General features: G+C 47.7%; 1 long non-coding RNA gene across 1 annotated transcript; it reads left to right on the forward strand.

Annotated features, from left to right (window-relative positions):
- The first annotated feature begins 14,073 nt into the window (after window positions 1-14,073).
- LOC138102661 (uncharacterized) lies at window positions 14,074-20,197 on the forward strand. Its single transcript, XR_011147467.1, has 2 exons — window positions 14,074-16,109; window positions 17,406-20,197. It is a non-coding gene; the product is annotated as an uncharacterized lncRNA (long non-coding RNA).
- The last annotated feature ends 2,555 nt before the right edge of the window (window positions 20,198-22,752 follow it).

The raw sequence follows: 22,752 nt of genomic DNA on the forward strand, positions 1-22,752 counted from the left end.
CAAAATCCATGCAGGCACGGAAAAAAGAATTAATAATGCTAAATAATAAAACTTCTCACTGTGGAGAAGACCTGGAAAGATTTCAAAGTCCTTTCTTTGGGTGTGGCTCTGCCCTCTCCAGAGCTGGGATTCGGCATGGGCCCCTCTGGGCTGCAGTGTAGGACATCCCAGTGATGTTCTGGTGCTGCTGAACAGTCCAGAAGAGAAGAAGAAGCCAAAGTCCCAGGAAAATCTTTTTCCTCAGCTAATGAACGAGAAGCTAGCTAAAAAGCAATGCCGTGTAACTCTCTTCCCTGCTCCAGAAGCTGAGAGCTGAGGAGAAGAGCCGGCGAGTTATCTGTGTTTTTGAACACAGCTGCCAAAGGAATTCCACTGCCTTCCCCCCACCTCTTGAGTCTGCCTTAAAGACACAGAAAGGCACAGGATTCACATCTTTGCATAGAGCAGGCAACAGGGGGATACAGCATCATAAAGTCACCCCAAGACATATGCTCCCAGGAAGCTATGACAGGGGATGCAAGAGAAAATTCAACCCAGTCCTGACTTCCTGCTGTGAAATTTAAGGGGCACAGTAGCTTAAATCTTTGGTTTGGAATCAAAGAATCACAGAATCTTTAGGTTGGAAAAGACCTCTGAGATCATCAAGTCCAACCTTTAATTAAAGACCACTTTGACAACTAGACCATGGCACTTAGCGCCACATTCAGTCTTTTCTTGAACACTTCGAGGATATTGACTCCACCACTTCCCTGGGTAGCCTGTTCCAATGCCTGACCAGCCTTTCAGTGAAGAAATTCTTCCTGACATCCAACCCAAACCTCCCCGGCACAACTTAAGGCTTGAATTTCCTCTTGACCTTTTGCTAGTTTTCTTGCAGAAGAGACCAACCCCCAGCTTGCTACAATTTCCTTTTTGGTAGTTATAGAGAGTGATAAGGTCACCCCATCTCCAGGTGTGTTGACTTTGTGTGGGCGGGTTTTGGTAGCAGGGGGGCTACAGGGGGTGCCTTCTGTGAGAAGCTTCCAGAAGCTTCTTCCCCCAAGTCCAACAGAACCAATGCCAGCTGGCTCCAGGACAGACCCACCGCTGCCTAAGGCTGAGCTCCGCACAGATTGTGGTGATGCCTTTGTGATAACATATTTAAGAAGGAAAAGAAAATTTTGTGCAGATGTAATTGAGGCCAGAGAAGAGTGGGCTGAAAATATGTGAGAAGAACAGCTCTGCAGACAGCCAGGTAGTGCAAAAAGATGGGCAGGAGGTGCTCCAGGCACTGGAGCAGGAATTCCCCTGAGATTCCATGGGGAAGCTCATGGTGAGGCAGCTGTGCCCCTGCAGCCCATGGAGGGCATAGGGTGCAGAGATCCACCTTCAACCCTTGGAAGAGCCCCACAGTGGAGCAGATGGATGCCCAAGTGAGGCTGTGACCCCTTGGGAAGCCCGTGCTGGAGCAGGGTCCTGGTAGGACTTGTGACCCTGTGGGTGACCCACGCTGGAGCAGACTGTACCTGAAGAACTGACCCCATGAAAGAGTGACCCACGTTGCAACAGTTCACGGAGAACTGTTGCCTGTGGGAAGGACACACACTGGAGGAGTCCGTGGAAAAGTGTCTGCCATGGGAGGGACCCCACACTGGAGCAGAGGAAGGATTCTGACTCCTCTCCCTGAGCAGAGTCAAGAACAAGGTGTGATGAATTGACCATAACTTCCATTCCCAATCTCCCTGTGCCACTGTGGGGAGGAGGTAGAGCTGGGAAGGAGAGAAGGGTGGGGGGAAGGTGTTTTTAAGATTTATTTTACTTCTCATTGCCCTGCCCTGCTTTTTTTAGTAATAAATCCTATTAATATCCCCGAGTCTGTTTTGCCTTGACAGTATTTGGTGAGTGCTATCTCCTGGTCGGTAACTCATGAGTCTTTCACTATATTTTCTTTCCCCTGTCCAGCTGAGAAGAGCAGTGATAGAGCAGCTTTGGTGGGTATATGGCATCCAACCAACACACTACACTAGGTTAAAGAACCACAACTTTCTCAGCCACTCCTAATCAGACACGTGCTCCAGACCCCTCACTAGATTCACTGCCCTTCTCTCTGGACTCGCTTCAGCACCTCAATGTCCTGCTGAATTGATGGGCCTAGAACTTGACACAGCACTCGAGGTGCGGCCTCACTAGTGCCAAGTACCGTGGGAAAATCTCTACCCTAGTCCTGCTGCCACGCTATTCCTTATACAAACCAGGATGACATTGGTCTTCTTGCCTACCTGGGCCATGTTCAGATGCTGTTGACCAGTACTCTGAGGTCCTTATCTGCTTGGCTACTTTCCACTCTGCCCCCAGCCAGGGCAGCAGGGAGTTGTTATGGCCAAATTATACAACCCAGCTCTTAGTCTTGTTGAACCTCATGCTGTTGGTCTTGGTCCATTGATCCAGCCTGTCTAGATCCCTCTGCAAAGCCTTCCCACCCTCCAGCAGATCAATGCTCCCACCCAACTTGGTGTCATCTACAAATTTACTGAGGGTACATTCAATCTCCTCATCCAGATCATCAGTAAAGATATTAAACATGACTGATCCCTGGGGGAAGCCACTGGTCACCAGACAACAACTGCATGCAGCACCATTCCCACCACTCTCTGGGCCCAGCCTGCAGTCAGCTCTTAACCCAGTGAAGATGCACCTGTCCAAGTTGTGGGCTGCAGCTTCTCCAGGAAAGACTGTGGAAGACTGTTGAAGGCTTTGCTGAAGTCCAGGTAGACACATCCACAGCCTTTCCTCATGCACCAGATGGGTCACCTGGTCATAAAAGGAGATCAGTTTGGTCAAGCAGGACCTGCCCTTCCTAAGCCCAGGCTGGCTGGGCCCGATTCTCTGGTTGTCTTGTATGTGCTGTGTGATCACTGTTAGTATTATAACCTTGCCAAGCACTGAGGTCAGGCTGACAGGCCTGGAGTTTCCTGGAACCTCCTCAGCCCCTCTTAAGGATGGGCATCACACTGGCACCTCCAGTCATCTGGGACCTCCCCTGTGAGCCAGAACTGATGATAAATGATGCAGAATAGCTTGGTAAGCTCTTCCACCAGCTCCCTTACCACCCTCAGGTCAATCCCGTATGATCACATAGATTTGTGGGAGTCTAAGTGGCTCAATAGGTCACTAACTATTTCCCCCTGGGTTACAGGTGGTCCATTCTGCTCCCCGTTCCTGTCTACCAGTTCAGGTTTGTGCTGAGGATAAGAGGTCTTACTGTTAAAGAATGAGGCAAAGAAGGCATTGGGAACCTCAGCCTTTTCTTCATTGTTGGTGATACTATTTCCCCCACATCCAATAAAGAATGGAGATTTTCCTTGGTCCTCCTGTTGTTGATATATTTAGAAAAACACTTTTTATTGTCTTTTAGAAGCAGTGGCCACTTTGAGTTCTGACTGAGCTTTTGTCTTTCTAACTTTCTTTTTACATGACTTAGTGACATGCTTGTATTCTTCCTGAGGTGCCTGCCCCTTTTCCTAAAGGTCATACACCATCTTTTTTATCTTGCCTTGTTGCAAAAGCTCCCCATTCAGCCAGATCTGTGTCCTTCAGCACATAGGGACAGTTTGCTCCTACACCTTCAAGATTTCTTCCTTAAAATATGTCCAGCCTTTCTGGAAGGCTGGGTTGCAAGAGTCTCTCTGTCCATGCACTGAAATGGGATGAAAAGGAGGAAGAAAAGTTTATCCCCTCCCAAGCCTACATTTGGAGAAAGGGCAATCCATGGCACTTGCTATCCCAAAGTTACCACTCTGGAAAAATTAGGCTGCAGACTGACAGTGCATCAGCTCCAGAACAAACCTGAAATCATTTAGGGAGCTGCATCAGGGTCAGTTTTGCTGCACTGCACTAAAGATCCTGCCCTTCTCTGTCTCTGGCTCTCTCAGTGCATTTTCACATTTCCAGGATGTTCCTGACCTCAGTCCCCATAGAAACACTTTTGGTGTGATATCTTTATTAGTTTATTAATGTTTAACATTCCATGTTTAATGAGCAGTAAAGAAGCTGGGGCATCCTGATGACTTCCAAGCAGGAGTCAATCACCCTTCACTGCAGTGTCTGGAAGAGAAGATGACCTACAGGCCTCACAGCTACATCTGATGTGACTAAATTGGATGCTGTTAGAACAGGCATGGTGGTGGATCAAGGCAGACAGATCAAGAGCAGTGACAGGGCAAGTGGTGAATTCACATGGTTTTAATAACAAATTCTCCCTCTTCACTTCCCAAGGAGAGACAGGGACTCCCAGAGATATTTCTTCAAATTCATCACAGATCACTAAGATGGGGGTTCATATCTCTGATCTCCATAGCACAGGCTCTTAGCTGGTTGCTCTGAGCTCTATTTATGGTACATGGAGATAAATGAGCACTGTGAGTTCTCTGTTCTGGTTTCAGCTGGGATAGAGGTGCTCTGTTCCCAAGTAGCTGGTTCAGGGCTGTGTTTTGGATTCAAGATGAGAACAATGTTGATAAGGTTGTTGCTCCATTGTGCTCACCCCAGGTCAAGGATTTTTCAACGTCTTTTCCTCTGCCAGCAAGCAGGTGCACAAGAAGTGAGGAGGAAGTACAGACAAGACAGCTGACCCAAACTGACCAGGGGAATATTCCAGACCATAGAACACCATGCCTTTTATGTAAACTGGGAAGTTGGCTGGAAGGGGGCTGATCAGTGCTCGAGTACAGGCTGGGCATCAGTCTGTGGTTGGCAAGCAATTACACTGAACATCACTTGGGTTTTTTTCCTCCCTCTCTCTCTCTTTCTCTCTCTCCCTCTCTCCTTTACAACACAATTCATCTTTTTGTTATTGCCATTGTTTGTTTTACTTTGTTTCAAGCTCTTCTTATCTCAGCCAGCGAGGTTTAGCTTTCCAAGGGGCTCTAGGGCACCAGGGAGTGAATGAGCACCTGTGTGGTATTTCTTGGCCATCTGGTGTTAAATCACCATCAAGTCTCACATCATTCATGAAGCCAAAGGTCTTGGGCTGAGATGGCCACAGCCACCAAACACACGTCCATAAACCACACAGACAGCTCAGGGCACCGAATATGAAACTGGCACAAAATTTTAGAAACTGTCATGTCAAATTCTGCTCTTTCTACTGCACAGGGGTTTTCATGGGCTTGGACATGCACTAAGTTCATGATTTTCAGACAATTATCACATGAGGCCATATGGAATTTTGTTGGAGGCATTAGTTTGGACATCTAATATGGGAAAGAGTTTTATCTTGATTAGAGATATGGGGGCTGCTCCTCAGTCACTTCAAAAGAGGTCTCAGGGGCTGTTTTGGATATTATTAGAGTTGCGATACTAGACCAGGTATTTGGGGAGGGGCAAATGTGACACAGGACTTGTAGACACCTGTTCCTCTTTGGATCAGCAGTTGAAGGCTTAGAAATGGAAAATGTCACAAGACAAGAACATCTGACTCAGGAACTCCAGCCAGAACATGCTGAGATCTTACACACCTTGTTTAGCAACACTGAAACCTCACAAATGTCATGGTCTTTTTACATCCAGCTTTTACAAAATTCTCCTGTCATCCAAGGAAGGCCCAAAAGATATCTCACTGCCTGACAAGTCATTAGTTCCTTTGGAGGACAAAACCACATTCCCAAACAAGTTGAATGCTTTTCCAAAGAAGATATGGAACCACAGAATCAACTAGGTTGGAGAAGACCTTTAAGATCATTGACTCCAACCTTTGATCCAACACCACCTTGTCAACTAGACCATGGCACCAAGTGCCACATCCAGTCTTTTCTTAAACACCTCCAGGGACAGTGACTCCACCACCTCCATGAGCAGCTCATTCCAATGCCCAATCACCCTTTCTGAGACAAACTTTTTCCTAATGTCCAACCTAAACTTCCCCTGGTGCAGCTTGACTGTGTCTTCTTGTCCTACTGCTGGTTGCCTGGGAGAAGAGACCGACCCTCACCTGACTACAGGTAGCTGTAGAGTGTGATGAGGTCTCCCCTGAGCCTCCTCTTCTCCAAGCTAAGCAACCCCAGCTCCCTCAGCTGCTTCTCACAGGACTTGTGTTTCAGACCCTTCACCAGCCTTGTTGCCCTTCTCTGGACATGCTGGAACATCTCAACATTCTTCCCAAATTGAGGGGCCCAGAACTGGACACAGCACTCATGGTGCGGCCTCACCAGTGCCAAGTAGAGGGCAAGAATCACTTCCCTGGTCCTGCTGGCCACAGTGTTCCTGATCCAAGTCAGGATGCCATTGGCCTTTTTGGCCACCTGGGTACATTGCTGGCTCATGTTCAGTCAGCTGTCAACCGGTACCCCCAGGTCCCTTTCTGCCTGACTACTGTCCAGCCACTCTGTCCCCAGCCTGTAGTGCTGCTGGGGCTGTCGTGGCCAAAGTGCAGGACCTGGAACTTGGTCTTGTTGAATCTCATTATCTTTTGATTTGGCCCATCTATCCAGCCTGTCCACATCCCTTTGCAGAGCCCTCTTACCCTCCAACAGATCAATGCTCCCACCCATCTTGGTGTCATCTGCATATTTGCTAATGGTAGACTCGATCCCCTTATCCAGATCATCAATGAAGATATTAAACAGGACTGGCCCCAACACTGATTGCTGGGGGACACCACAGTGACTGGCCACCAACTGGATGCAGCACCATCCCCATCACTCTCTGGGCCCAGCCACTAGCCAGTTCTTAACCCAGCAAAGATGCATCTGTCCAAGCCATGGGTTGCAGCTTCTCCAGGAGAATGCTGTGGGAGATGATGTCAAAGGCTTTGCTGAAGTCCAGGTAGACACATCCACAGCCTTTCCCACATCCACCAGGCTGGCCACCTCTTAATAAAAGGAGATCAGGTTGGTCAGGCAAGACCTGCCCCTCCTAAACCCATGCTGGCTGGGTCTGATCCCCCAGTCACCCTATAGGTGCTGTGTGATGGCACTCAGGGTGATCTGTTATAGAACATATAACACATAACACCTATAACCTTCCTGCCACTGAGGTCAGGCTGACAGGCCTGGAGTTTCCCAGATCCTCCTTCCAGCCCTTCTAATGAATGGGTACCACATTGCCACCTCCAGTCCTCTGGGACCTACCCAGTGAGCCAAGACTGATGGTAAATGATGTAGAGCGGCTTCATGAGCTCTTCTGCCAGCTCCCTCATCACCCTAGGATGGATTCCATCTGGTCCCATAGACGTGTGAGCATCTAAGTGGCTCAGGAGGTCTCTAACTACTTCCTCCTAGATTACAGAGGGGCTATTCAGCTCCCCATCCCCATCTATTAGCTCGGGGCTAGTTGTCCTGAGGACACTCTGTCTTATTGTTGAAAATTGAGGCAAAGAAGGTGTGAAGTACCTCAGCTTTTTCCTCCTCTCTGGTAACTATATCCCCCCCTAAGTCCAATAAAGAATGGAAGTTTTCCATGCTCCTCCTTTTGCTAGTAAAGTATTTAGGGAAATGCTTTTTATTGTCTGCTGGAGAGGATGAAAGTTTGGTAAGAAAGTTTCACAGGTATGTAGGCTTGGCAGAAAGATCTCTGAATGTAGAAACTGAGGATGAGATAGAAATGAAAGCAAGTTTTGATATAGAGTAAAAGATGTTTTGCTGAAACACTGACCAGTGAATAACTGAGAAGGCAAAGGTTGGAGATGAATTGGAAGGAGATTTTTAGGAGTAGGACAAAGGTATGTGATTACAAACAAAGACATGTTTTTCGCCAAGTACATAAGTCTCAAGAAAAGCATAAGTAAATAGAAAACATGTTTTGACCAGAAAGAGAGATATGGCAGGCAAACAAGAAATGTTGATGTAGCAAGAAGAGAGGTCTGAGAATTTCCCATTGTAAGCTTAAATTGTAACTTACTTACTCTTGAGATTGGGTAATAATGACCATAATATGGTGATGGGAGTAGTTATGATAGGCTATAGGCAAATGTAGAGATATTGTACATGGCGCTTATTGGTTGATATGTATTAAGATACTCTGCAAAGAAAAGTATATAATGCTTTGTAACTTGAACAGAAAGTGGCTTCAGGTATGCCTACAGCTGGAGCTGGCTCTGGATACCCACTCCCTGAACTGCTGTAACTTCACCTATGCAATAAACAGCTTTCAAGAGAGCCGCCTGAAGTCCAGACATCCTTTGTGAAACTTTCTCCTATAATTGTCCTTTACAGAAGCAGCCAGATTAAATTCCAATTGAGCTTTAGCCTCTCTAATTTTCTTTCTGCATAACCTAACAACATCCTTAAACACTTCCTTAGTTACCTGCCCCTCTTTCCAAAGATGATATGCCTTTTTTCCCCCCTTAGTTCCTTCAAAATCTCCCTGCCCATCCAGGTCGGTCGTCTTCCACACCGGCTCATCTTTCAGCACATAGGGACAGGATGCTCCTGTGTCATCAAGATTCATTGATCAAGTATGTTCATCTTTCCTGGATGCTCTTTTTAAGGGCTGTTTCCCAAGATGCTCTACAAATCAGTCTCTTGAATAGGCTGAAGTCCACTCTCTGGAAGTCCAGAGTGGAAGTTTTGTTGATGCCCCTCCTTGTTTCACTGAATGTTGAGAATTCTATTATTTCATGGTCACTGTACCCCAGACAGCCTCTGACCACCACATCTCCCACCAGCCCTTCTCTGTTTGTAAACAGCAGGTCTGGGAGGGTCTCACCCCTGGTAGGCTCACTCACCAGCTGTGACAAGAAGTTCTCCTCTCAAGAACCTCCTAGAATGCCTCTTCTCTGCTGTGTTGAGTTCCCAGCAGATATCTGTCAAGTTAAAGTCTCTCACAAGAACAAGGGCTAGTGATCTTGAAACATCCTCCAGCTGCTTATAGAATAACACATCGACCTCTACATCCTGGCTGGGTGGTCTGTAACAGACTCCCACCAGGATGTTGGTCTTGCTGTCCTTTCTCCTGATTCTTACCCACAGGCACTTGACCTTACCATTATTGACCACAAGTGCTGTAATGTCAAGGGACTCTCTCCTATACAGAGCCACCCCTCCACCTTTTCTCCCTCTCCTGTCTCTTCTGAAGAGCTTGTAGCCATCTATTGCAGCACTCCAGCCACGCGAATTATCCCACCACATTTCCATGATGGCAGCTACATCACAGCTTTGCTGCTGTACCATGGCTTCCAGCTCCTCTTGTTTGTTACCCGTGCTGTGTGCATTAGTGTACATGAACTTCAGCTGGGCTGCTGACTTCACCTGACTCTGGCTTATCATGCTTAGGCTCATCTCTGGACAGCCTGGTTTCATCCCTATAGGAGAAAGGTTCACAAAGGATGTCTGGACTTCAGGCGGCTCTCTTGAAAGCTGTTTATTGCATAGGTGAAGTTACAGCAGTTCAGGGAGTGGGTATCCAGAGCCAGCCCTACAGCTGCCAGCTCCAGCTGTAGGCATACCTGAAGTCCCCTTCTGTTCAAGTTACAAAGCATTATATACTTTTCTTTGCAGAGTATCTTAACACATAACAACCAATAAGCACCATACACAACACCTTTACATTTGCCTATAGCCTATCATAACTACTCCCATTACCATATTATGGTCATTATTATCCAATCTCAAGAGTAAGTAAGTTACAATTTAAGCTTACAATGGGAAATTCTCAGACCTCTCTTCTTCTTGCTACATCAACATTTCTTGTTTGCCTGCCATATCTCTCTTTCTGGTCAAAACATGTTTTCTATTTACTTATGCTCTTCTTGAGACTTATGTACTTGGCGAAAAACATGTCTTTGTTTGTAATCACATACCTTTGTCCTACTCCTAAAAATCTCCTTCCAACTCATCTCCAACCTTTGCCTTCTCAGTTATTCACTGGTCAGTGTTTCAGCAAAACATCTTTTACTCTATATCAAAACTTGCTTTCATTTCTATCTCATCCTCAGTTTCTACATTCAGAGATCTTTCTGCCAAGCCTACATACCTGTGAAACTTTCTTACCAAACTTTCATCCTCTCCAACACATCCCCTTACCCCTTTAAACCTAGTTTAAAGCCCTCTCAACCAGCCCTGCCATGGGAACACAGGTCTAAAAAACTCAACACAACAAAAAACACACAGAGGCAGTTTCTCCATCCCTCAAAGCTTCATGTTCAGCACTGCTAAACACACACAGGGACACAGTTTAACTGAGGGCAAGAATCAGTGTTACACCAGAAGGGGAGAAAATTGAGTGAGGATGACATTGACTCTGCACCACCTGTGAGATCTGCAAAGACCCCTGAACACGGTGGAATTATGAGATGAATTATTTAATGGGTGAATAAAGACAATGCTGTGATGACCTGAGGTTTGCTGCTTATGAACTGACAACCTCAATCACTTAAGGTACTTAAGGTACTAACTGGGAAATTTTAAGCTTATTCACATTTCTGCAGGGGCTACTGACCCCTGGGTGCTCTGGGAGTTATCATCATCCTGAGTTACCATAAAATCAAGGCAGTTTCACACTGTTGCAGCTTCCAACAGGAAAGAGTTCCAAGTGGCCAGACTTGGAACCAGCCTTGCTCGCTGAGAAGGAAGTTCCAGCATTATCATCAGCCCTGCTCAAGGCCCTGCCCCAAGGGGGTCCCTGGGCCCAACAGCCCTTTCCAGAGGGGGAATTCCACCCTTCTCTCCTGCTCTGCCACCTCCCCCAGGACAGCATCAGAACGATCCTTGGGAAACAAACACCAGACCCAGAGGGCCAGTCCATATCTCAACTTCTCCCCCAAATGACCATTCCCCATAACGTTTAGTTCATCTCCGAGACCTTCTGGGAACAGCTGTGCTGCTGATGACCCCAGTTCTTGCCACCTTTGCCTGAGGAGACCTGGGGGATGGGAAGAGCTTGCTGGTCCCTGTGTGCATAGCTGGGGTGAAGGGAAGAGAGTGGCTCCTTTCCACTCTGACAGCACAGCACATTCACCACTTGTTCAGGAGAGAAAGAAACAACAGAGAGCTGCTTACCTGTCTCAGTCAGCAAAGATGAGCACTGATATGGGACTGGTATTTTCTTGCCAGAGAAATTTCCAGCTGCAGAAGGGAAGGAAAATGAACAGAAGAATCAGATCCTGAAGTTCAAATATGGTGTTTCTTTGCCTAAAAGTCACTTTGCTTCCTGAAGGTCACATCTCATTGCTATATGAGGGCTCTGTGTTGGTGATGTAGGCAATTAGGTGCAAATGGAGCTTCGATGTCAATGAGAGGTTTAAGACAAGCAGAGATCCTACTCAACACCCACAAAATGTGCCCTGTTTTAGAATTAGAGCTAGATTTTACCTGTTGTCAGGTAAGAATGATCTCCACGTCTTCAATCTATAGATGAAATGTGAACTTTGATCAGCTCTTTAAGGAAATAACTTTCAAAAATGAAACCGAAATGAAGAATTAAACATCGGAGGATTAACTCGGGGTGTGGCTCTGTTTGAAGATCAAGGATCATTATTCTGTAAGACTGATGTTTTTGTTGACAGGTTACCTAGGGAATGAAGGTGGAGTTTTCCTGGAACTTACAGTCACCCTTTAGAGAAATCAACTTGAAATAGGAGAAAATCTGTTTTTCTAGAGAATGACATCTGAAGTACTCTTGGATTCCCATTCAACTTGCCCCTTAGTGTCACTTTTCTCAGCTGTTTCTTCCTTCAAAGACTGTGTCAGAAGTATTTCTTATTGCCCTAGAAATTATTTGATACTGGGAAAGTCCTCTCTAACTAATTTGATATCCCATGATGAGTCACCTGCCTCATGACAGAAAGGTGCTGGATGAAGCTTTCCTGGGTTATAGTGATGGTAACCCTGACATCAGCCTTCTGGACAATGTGCCCAGCTGTGAGACAGACTGGTATATGGTACCCCAAGTGAAGAACTGCCTGATTGCCAGGGCTCCAGGGTTGTAGAAAATACAGCTACCTCTGTCTGATGGACAGTCACTAGCTGAGTTCCTGCAGGCTCAGTCCTAGAGTATGTCTGTTCCTTGTGTTTATCAGTGATTTGGGTGCAGGAATTGAATGTGCCATTAGCAAGTTTGCTGATGATGCCAAACTGGAGATGCTGCTGAGTTTCTTGAGGGGCAGGAGGCTTTGCAGAGGGGTCTGGATGGATTTGAGTGTTTGGCGATTGTCAAAGGCATGATTCAACAAGAACAAGTGTTGACATCTGCGCTTAGGGCAGAGTAATGCCAGAGACAAATACAGACTGGGAGAGGAGTGGCTACAGAGCAGCTCTGCAGAAGTTTTATCAAAGACATCAGAACCAGTAGTAAAGAGAGGCAATGATCCTGCTGCACTGAGTGTTGCTGCAGCCTCAGCTCATGTGCAGCTCTGGGCCCCACTATTTAAAAAGAATGTGGAGGTACTTGAAGGGTGGCAACAAAGCTGATGCAAGCATTGGAGGACAAGTCCTGTGAGAAGCTGCTATAGAAAATTGAAATCCCTTCTCCTTAGATGGCCTTTGCCAAGAATCCACAGAGCCTCTGGGACAGTAACAGTGGGGCACTTTGAGCCACTCATTCCCAGTCAGGCTGATTCCAGCCTCCATTACAGTCACTTGCTGGGATCCTACATCACTCCAGAAATACAGACAGGTTCTACCCCTCTGTAGCCTGATGGTGTCGGGGTACTCTGTGCCCCAGTGTCTGCTGGAACTTTGTACTCTGGAGTGGCTGCTGTGCCAGGCCATCAGATGCACACACTCCAGTAAACCTGTTTGTCCCTCTCCTTCTCCCAGCTGGATGCAGGGTCTCCCTGGTTCTGATCATAGGATCCTCTGCTTACTTCATGTAAAAACAGCTTATAATGCCTTTCCATAGGATCAGGAGTAAGATCAGCGCTTTCATTCTGTCTAGGAAATTGACAGCTGGAGATTGGAGAAGCTGAGTGGAGGAAATGGGAGAGACTATCTCATGTGCCAGCTCCCAGCAGCTCATGGGTTAAATGGCACCTGCCTTTTGTTTAATGTGATACTTTATTTCTGAGTCACTGAGAGATCTGTAAGGAGCCATGAAAATTCAACCCATGTACCACCGCCCAGGAGGGAACCCAGGAACTAGTGATCTCACCAGCCCCATGATGGTCATGGCAGCCCTGGGAGTTTTAGGCAAGGAAGGAGCTCTAAACCTGAATGTTCCAGGAGACCCAGAGCCTGGACTGCACTAGGTTCGAAAGCAGTTGCACTGTGTGGTGAAATGGAGCAGGCAGGAACAGCTTGGAACAGCTGCAAAGAGCCTGGGAGGAGTTCCTGTGCCAAGAGATGCTCTGGATGCTCCATGCGCAGCCTAAGCCCTGTTCTGACCCACATGGGGCTGGCAAGCTGCAATAATCCCTGCTGGGGAGGTGTGAGCCCACCTGAGGGTCATCCGAGTGCTCAGCATCCCTGGCCATGGGACTAATGGGAATGGGGCCCTCCCTGTTGTGACTTCGCATCTGGGCTAAGGAGATGATCTGGGCTGCCAGTTTCTCCTGGCTGGACAGTGGGCACCGTTTGTATGCAGGTGTTGATAATGTCAGGTGGCACTGCTTAGCTTGGATTCACTGATCAAAAACAGCACAGAATCATAGAATCATAAAATTATTTCATTTGGAAAGGACAGTGAGAAACTCTTCAATGTGTGCAAAGTCACAGTTACAGGAGAGCAAGTGGGAAAAGTCACCAGTCAAATCCAGAACCCTCTGCTGCAGGTGGAGAAGAAAACTACTGTGCTCCTCTCAGGTGAGTCCCATCATCCTGAGAAGTCTTTGCTGGAGGTTCACCGTCTCAGGAGCCCTGTGAGGCCCTTCCCAGTGCCAGGGAAGGCGACAGCTCTCCAGTCCAGCCAGACCCATCCCAGAGCATCACGGCGCACTGAAGGCAGGACAGGCTGCAGTGAGAAATGAGCAGGGTCCCTCCTGCCCCACAGGCTGTGCACATCCCAAGGGAAGGCAGGCTCTGCCCACCCATGGAGGACTGGGACTATTTCTGCATTCATTTCCACAGAAACTTGTCGGAAGCCAGAGGTCGGAAGCCGTGGCGGGACGGGGAGCTTGGATCCCCGGCGGGGGGAGAAGAACAGACACCAGCCAATATGGTTGAAAAATACACTCCCATTTATTAGCAGTCTAAAGGCACTTAAATAGTATACCAGCTTGTTAGCTCCTAAGTAGCTTACTTATCAGGACATATTTCTATTTCTACACAATCAGACTACATTGGCAGTTTTCCACAGTCTTGTTATGTTCAAAAGAATCTTGCCCTTGCCTCCCTTATACTCCTGGATATCACACCTGCAAGTACGTTACTCCCTGAAATTTCTCAGGCTGAAACTGTTTTGCTTTTCACAGAGACTTTCCCACGGAAAGTGTCTCATACACACAGGCCCAAAAACCTCCAGCTCAGTAGCTTGCACAGCTCCTTTATTGATCCCAATAAATCCATTCTCCAACAAATTCCCCATTTTTTCTTTTGTGCAAGCAAAGCTGGAGGGATCACAGATGTAGACTTTATATATTGTCTATTGCAAGCATCGGGAGGCAAGGTGAACACACTGCCAGTTCTACAGTAATCAAATACTATACAAATAAAACTAGTTATAATTTTAAACTTAACAACTTTAACTATCCCTCTAAGTTGAGACCGTCTTTTTCTATAATTATGTAGTTAATTGATGTAACTTACTTATCTATTAGTGAAAATGGGAAAAAATGATTAAAAAGACTTAAACAGCATAAACCTCTAAACCTTTCACAGTCGTGGCTGCGGCTAATAGCAGAAGATCAATAGCTACTTAACTTTATATTATTACATGTCTAACATTAATAACACACACTTAACTTATTAAGCACTTGCAAGGCTATATTAAACTTAATGGCTACGTAGCTTTGACATCACTTAAACTCTACACAACTTAACTTAGCAGAACTTAAAATTAACTTTACTTAAACTTAACTTTGCTTAAACTTAACACGAATTAACCTTAACACTACCTAAACGTTATGCAACTTAACCTTATCACTTAAATTCTACAGAACTTTAAACTTAACAGAACTTAAAATTAAAGAACTTAACTTTAACAGAAATTAACCTTAACATCACGTAAACTTAACAGAACTTAAATGTACTCTTATTTCAAGACATTACTTCTGAGTTTGGTGTTATACTCAAAAACTTTTTGCAATATACCCAAAAATTCATGCAATTATTTCTCTTAGTTTTGTCTTTGGAAGGAGTTCCCCGACATCCACCACCAGTCACTAGCAACCACCTAGGGCAGCTGTTATTATCGCCCCAGAGTCTCACTATTTCTCCTGCTATGGAGAGTGGTGGATCTGGCAAGTCGTCAGCTCCTTCACTCAGCCACGTCTCAGCCTCTCTCAAGGCTCCTCAGGACAGGTCTCAAAGTCCCAGCTGTTATGGCAGTGGCATCACGTTCCTCAGGAGCTGATGCTGACTGTGCTTTCTTGTTTTGGGGTCCTGTAGCATGGCACCACTTTGCTGGGCATCTCTCTGGTCAGTGATGTAGTGATGACTTGTCTCTGTTGTTGCAGGACATTCTGCAGTGTTGCAGTCCACGTTCGTTCCCAGAGCAGGAACTGTGAAGGGGTTAGCAACGACTGTGCGATGCTGATGTAATGCTTTTGAACACAGGACATCTGCTGTAAAGACAGACTGAAAAATGCTTAGTATAGATAAGTTAGCAAGCTTTTTGATGACTTTTTGCATTACTTGTTGGTACTTCTCTTTCATTTGGGGCTGTTTTCGGGTCGCCCTGGCCGGCTTTGGCATTGCAGGCGACGAAACTGTAAAAGCCGCGCTGCTGCCGGCTGTCCCGCAGCTCAGCGCAGGGGACTCACCCTCCGCCGCTTTTGGCCGGGCTGCTGCTTTCGGCCGGGCACCGGGGCTGCCGGTGTCTCTCTGGCCCGCCCGCGCCCCGCCCCTGGGTCTGGTGTCTGCGCTTCCTCTCTCGCGGCCATTTCTCCTCCGGCCGTCGGAGAGTTAACATCCGGCTCTGCCGGGTTTAGTAACTCTCGCAATGAGCTAACGCGCGCTGCCGTGGTTTTAATGATTTTTCTCGCGGCCAGCCCGAAGGACCGCGCTACCCCGGACTCCGCCGCGGTCTCTGGCCGCCGCTCTGTAAGTCCCGCGTCTGATACTTTCGCGGAGCTACTAAAGCCCGCGCTGCCGCGCTCTACAGTCTCTATGGCAACCGCGGCAACTGTCTCTCCTGATTTTACTTCTGAGAAAGTACTAATTACTGCTCTCCAGGTGGATTTGGGAGCTCTTGTTTCTGTAGCTTTCATTTTAAACGATCTTGGATTAACTAGTTCCTTATAAAGGTTTATCTCCTTAATTCCCTGCTTTTCTAAAAAGCGTAAAAACACATTAAAGGCTGCCTGAGTTTCCATGACCGCGTCCACAAACCCGCGACTCAGCGCGAAACACAAAGCGCATAAACTATACCCGCGGATAAAACCGCGAACCCGCGTCCAGCGCGAGCCGTACCCGCGGTCAGCGCGAACCCGCGCCTCAGCGCGGAAAACAAAACCGCGGACGAACCGCGAACCGCAAACCGCGAACTAAAAACCGAAAAACCCGCGGACTACTCTGATACCACCCGCGCCTCCGCGCGCCCCAAGTATCAGGGTACTGCAGCGTCCATGCAAGCCTTTAGCAGCCAAGCGGCGAACCACCGATGTTAAGGTGGCCCAGGCTAGAGGTTGGCCACCCCTCCACGCCCGCCGCCGCTGCCCCGGCACCGCATTAGGCTCCCGCCAGGGCAACGGGAATAAAATACCAGTCCCAGTCCAAAGTCCCGTACTCCGCGTTCCAAGTTCCGAAGTCGCTGTCCCAAGTTCGATGTTCCGAGTTCGGTGTGCCGTGTTCGGGCGCCAAATGTCGGAAGCCAGAGGTCGGAAGCCGCGGCGGGACGGGGAGCTCGGATCCCCGGCGGGGGGAGAAGAACAGACACCAGCCAATATGGTTGAAAAATACACTCCCATTTATTAGCAGTCTAGAGGCACTTAAATAGTATACCAGCTTGTTAGCTCCTAAGTGGCTTACTTATCAGGACATATTTCTATTTCTACACAATCAGACTACATTGGCAGTCTTCCACAGTCTTGTTATGTTCAAAAGAATCTTGCCCTTGCCTCCCTTATACTCCTAGATATTACACCTGCAAGTACGTTACTCCCTGAAATTTCTCAGGCTGAAACTGTTTTGCTTTTCACAGAGACTTTCCCACGGAAAGTGTCTCATACACACAGGCCCAAAAACCTCCAGCTCAATAGCTTGCACAGCTCTTTTATTGATCCCAATAAATCCATTCTCCAACAGAAACTCTTTGAGCAGGTGCTTAAGTTTGGGGGTAAAATTGAACATTGCCAGATGACACTCAGATAATTTTTTTCAAAGATTCTGTTTTTCCAGGTGCATCTCAGTGGGTCTCTGCTTCCTGGATACAACTCCCTTTATTCCTTCTCACATTGGCTGCTGGTGCTGTTCTTGTATTTCGAGGTAAGGGCTCTTGGTTCATAGGACCTCATGTTTTCAGAAGAAAGGCCATGGGAGGTCAATCCTTGTGACAAATTTCTCTGCAGAACCTGCTCTGGCAGAGGCTGTTCCTCATGCTTGGTAGAGGAACGCTCTACACAAAGGTCAGGTGAGGTGGCTGAGGGCTTTACACATCACTTTTGGGTTTCTGTTTCACTCTTTGACTGTAAGGGAGCGTTTCTCAGCTCCTTGTTAGACTAGTCTAACAGGTAGGATGAAACACCAAGGGAAGTCTTGCTCTGGCCCACAGAAGTAGCAGACCTTCCTCACTCTGAGTTCTCGTCAGGTAGAAGTTTCCCATGTGCTCATCGGTTATCCAGAGGCAAAAGGGAGGTGCCTCCACACACAGCTGAGAGCTTGGGTGGACCATGGTACCCAGAGGCAAGAGGAGGAAGGAGGATGGGATTGGGGGACTTGTCCTGGGGGGAATTAGAAGCGTCCCTTCCTCTGCCTCCATTGCTCTCATCCTCCCCCAAGCCTCCAGTGGAGCTCGTTCATCACAGCTGGACTTTTTTCCCTGAACTGCCAGTGGTGCCTCCCACCTTGGCAAGGGCCTCTCCAGAGATCTCTGCCTCTGCAGCCATGGCTGGGGACAGGTCCCCTTTCCCCAGTCCAGTGCCAGCTGTTCCAGCTCTGTGGTGTCTGAGGGCACAGCCATGCTCAGCCCTTTCTGGTGGGCTTTTGTGGACATGGTTTTCCTTCCTGGATGGGAGCTGGAGCAGGGCTCTGCCAAGCCTGGAGAACCTGTGGCAGAGTGTCATGGCCAAGGGCCCAAACCAGCCCCAGGAAACCATTGCTGAGCCTTCCCTAACAGCTCTCCTGAGCTCACACCACTCACAGCTTCTGAGATCTGTGCATGGAGCTTCATCTGGATCTGGAGAGGTCCCCAAGGGCTGACAAATGCCCAGGGAAGGACCACCATAAGCACACAGGGGAAGGAAGAAGTGCAGCTGACGAAGCCATGGCAGATGGGGCTGTGGCAGACACCTCTGGGCATTGGCAGAGCCCACCTGACCAGGCTGTGTTGGTGACCTTGGCAGAGACTCCTGGTGGCATTTGGACTGTTCTTATACCAGGTTCAGACTGGAGTATCTCTCACCTGGCTGTGGGGTTCCTCTCTGCAGCACCACTGGGAGATACAAACCTGACCTCTCTGGTGCCAGGAGTGTTCAGCACCCGTTTGGTTGAAGCCCTGAGCCCTCAGCTTGGTCCTCAGAGCAGACCCTGCTCTCAGCAGGAGATCCCACTACACACCTCCTGTGCTCCTTCCCACCCTGAGCAGCTCTGCCATGTGCTGACAGAGGCAAAACCAAAGTCCTAAGTCAAGCCTGAAGAACCAAATTGACTTGTTAAGGAATTTCCAGGCACAAAAAAAATGCTGTTCAGGGGAGGTTTTGGGAGGAGAAGGGCAGGAGCAGAACAATCCCTGTGTGGGGTCGCAGGAAGGGAAGGGGCCGAGTGAGGCCCGAGCAACCTCCCTGTGAAAGCCCATGTGGTGCTGCAGAGCCCTGGGGTGTGATTGTCACTGCAGAGAGAAGCGAGGCCAGTTGAGGTCTCTGCCCCCAGCACGTTACCTGCAGAACCCCTTCCAGTGCATGGAAGGATGCCTGGCCTTCGGGTTAGTGTGACTTTGGCCTGAAGGATGTCCCTTTTTGAGGAGAGATACATCTTCCTAGAGCAGAGGGTATTCCATGCATTTGTAAAGGAAAGCTTTCAAAGGCACAGTCCCTCAATTCTGGGGCTCCTTTTCCTTTCTCTGACCTCTAAAGGAGGAATCTGATCCTCATGTCATGCTACATGGCAGGGGGAGAGTCTGTGGGAGCTTCTGTTATTTCCTATGGAAAGCAGCTGACAATGTGAAGGTCACAGCCATGCTCAGCCCTTTCTGGGGTGCCTTTGTGGACTTGTTTTTCCTTCCTGGTTGGGAGCTGGAGAAGGACCCTGTGATGCCTGGAGAACCTGTGGAAGACTCTGATGGCCAAGGGCCCAAACCAGCATCATGAAACCATAGGTCAGGATAAAGTTTGAAAGACTGGAGGAGACTGCTGGCTCAAAACATTTTGGATGCATGTGTGGGAGAAGGGGAAGGTCGGGCCTTGCTTTTGGTGAGGAATTGCCCTGCTACCCACACCCTAACCCCCAGGGCCTTTAGTCCAGCTCTCCAGTGGCTGCCGATCCCTGGCACACCAGAGGTGATCTTTCACTGGCCACCCTGGAGCCCCTAACCCATCTCCAGAGTGGCTACCAGACCAGAAGTCCCACCTGGGGAAGGGCCCAATGTGGAAACCATGTTTTTACTAGAAAATGGACATATTGTGAACCAGCCATAAGATAGAAAATCCAGAGCACATAAGCCAGAAGGACTTAAGCACGTACACAGGGGAAAAAGTCCATGGGAAGGTTGTGAGAAAGGAACAAGCAGCATTGGGGAGGACGTGAACAAGGAACCAGCAAATGAAGAAAAGGATAAGAAAAGGCAAACTGAAGGACAGTTGTGATAAACACAGTGGACGATGTGATACACATACAAGAGCCAATCATAAAGCATAAAGCAGCTTGTGAAAATAGGCCTTACCAATAATAATTATGCACGATCGCGTGTAGGGAAAGCAAGAACTGTGTATTAGGGACAGTAGTTCATCAATAAAATGACTTCAGCCTGATTCACACTGGAGCGTGTAGAGTCCATTGTTTCTCTCCACAGCCCAGGAAAACCAAAACATACTTAAACCAGGATACAAGGAAAGCACATGGCTTGACTCTACCTCATCCTGGATTTTGTATCAATGGAGACACTGCTGGAACTCAGGAGTAGAAGCAACATTCATTCTTTTCTAAATCTTCTCTCTTTCTCTTTCTCCTCCTTTTTCTAGCTCCATCTTCTTGGAGTTTTGAGTAACTTAAAATTGAATGGGCTTGGAGTTTGCTAAGTTGAATGGGCTAAGGTAGTGCTTTGTGAAATGTTTTCTGTTGATTGAATGCTGCTCTAAACTTTTGCTAAAGTCCTCTGATTTATTGAAGTTGCCAGTAAAGTTTTGTTGTTTTGACTTTGTGAGAGTATCTTGTCACTATTTCGCCCATGTGGCTAATTCAGAGTTCATAAAAAAAATGTAAGAGGCTCCTCGAGCATGTTTGTGGGGCCTTACACAAGGCAGGACTGACCCTTCTCCAAAAGCTGTACTGACCTCCTACCACTTGCCTCTCTTGAGCCCTGCACATTCAGCCTCATCTCTGCTTGTGTCTGTGTTGTGGTTTAGGAATGGAACTTCCCAATTCACTGCCCCCAGCAAGACTGTCCCAAATCACACATCACTCTCTTACTTCCACTTCCTCTACCTCTTCCTGCTGCAGCGGGATGGAGTTGAGAATTGGAGGCACAAAAGAAGATCGTGGGTTGAGATAAGAACAATTTACTGGAAACAGCAATGAGATAAGAAAACAAAGAGTAAGAGCAACAGTGTTAATAGCAAAAGGTATAAGACCATCCTCAGATCCAGTTGCCAAGGTTGGAAGCTCTAGCAACCATCATTAAAACTCGCTGGTATGAACTATCTCTATGGACACTTGCACTGAAACCCATCAATACGGTCAGGTGCTATAGAAACCAACATAAAACCTGTTGCAAAGGACGCTTGTCCTGGACATTTGCACTGAGACACATTGCTGCATTAACAGCTGCCATGGCAACAAGCACTTGACCTGTTGTGATGGTGGGTTGCCGTGGCAATCTGTATTAAGGCCTGTGGCTGGGGACTGTCGTCATGGATACCGGAACCATTGCTAGTCGGTTGCCATGATAATCATCAGTAAACCCCTGAATGGAGAGAGATAAGATAGAACTGAGCTGTGAGCTGTGGGACGTGCCTGCAGAGGCACATGGCAGCACAGAGAAGCTTGTCTCCACTGGACCCTGGGGGGAGGTGTCACACGGCAGACCCCTATGGAGAGGTGAACAGCGAGTGATCATCCCACAGAAGGATATTTGGAAAGTGTGTTGCTGATGTGGCAACACAGGATAGGTCACATAGTGAGAACTGCCGTATAAGGAAATACTGTGCCTTGATAAAGTGTATACAACCAGCTCATTTCTTTGAATAAAAAATTCTGATTCCCTACTGGTCTGGGTCCATGCTTCAACCACCGACACCACTGCTGCTAAGGAGTGTTGCTACACTCATTTGCACTGATACAGTTTTCTGTCAACAGGTGCCAGTAACAATGAGCATAAGTTCCCATTGTCGGGATCAGTTGCCATGAAAACCTCCATGAAGACCCATTGTTATGGCTAGCTGCCCTGTCACCTATTTCAAGTGCTGTTGGTAAGGCTGGTTGCCATGACAACCATCAGAACCCCCCATTGCTAGTGTTGGGTGCCATGACAACCTGCATGGAGACCCATTGCTGTGGTCATCTTCTATGGCCTCTATAAAGCCCATTCCTAGGGACCATGCCATGGACACTTACGTGAGTCAGTTGCCATGTAAACCACCCTAAAGTCCTGTTGACATGTTGGTTGCCATGACAACCATCATAAGGACCCCCCCCCCGCTAGACTCAGGTGCCACTGCAACCATCCAAAGGTCCCATTGCTAAGGATGATTGCTTACCTTGTCCAAAAGACATGTAGTGCCAGTATTTCAGAAGGCCACCTCTGAGAAGCGGAAACCACTTTTTCAGGAGACCATCTTCCAAAGATGGATACGGACTCCAAAATTTTACGAACTGAGGGAATGCTTCCACAACAAATGTGCCAGGACAGAAAGTTGCTGCCACCCTTGACTTCCACCAGGCAGCTTCTTCTCTGCACCCCCAACACTGGGGCTACACGCTTTTCTTCCCATGAAAAAGCATTGCCATTCTCGTTCTGGAACTTACCAAGTGAAAGTCGCTTACCACCTCCACTATTGCATACATCCAACAATTGCTCCTACACAGAAGGGGCCAGGAGAGAAATGTCTTGCTGGACTATTCCTCCCCATGGTACCTTAACATCTGCTCCAGCAACACTGGCACTTTGTCCTTTGCTTCCCAAGGAAAGGCACTCCAACTCCCTTGGCCTTGCTTTGCCTTGCCTTCAGTACCTTGCCTAGTTTTTCCTAACCTACCCTTGCTTTGTTTCCTTTCATCTGCCTTGCCTTGCACTACCTACAACTTGCTGTCTTTGCTTTGCCCTGCCTACCACTCTTGACCTTGCCTTCCATGCAGGCAAGGCGCTGCAAACCAA

This window comes from Aphelocoma coerulescens, unplaced genomic scaffold (genome assembly GCF_041296385.1).
Source record: "Aphelocoma coerulescens isolate FSJ_1873_10779 unplaced genomic scaffold, UR_Acoe_1.0 HiC_scaffold_97, whole genome shotgun sequence".
In the NCBI taxonomy this organism is placed as follows: Eukaryota; Metazoa; Chordata; class Aves; order Passeriformes; family Corvidae; genus Aphelocoma; species Aphelocoma coerulescens.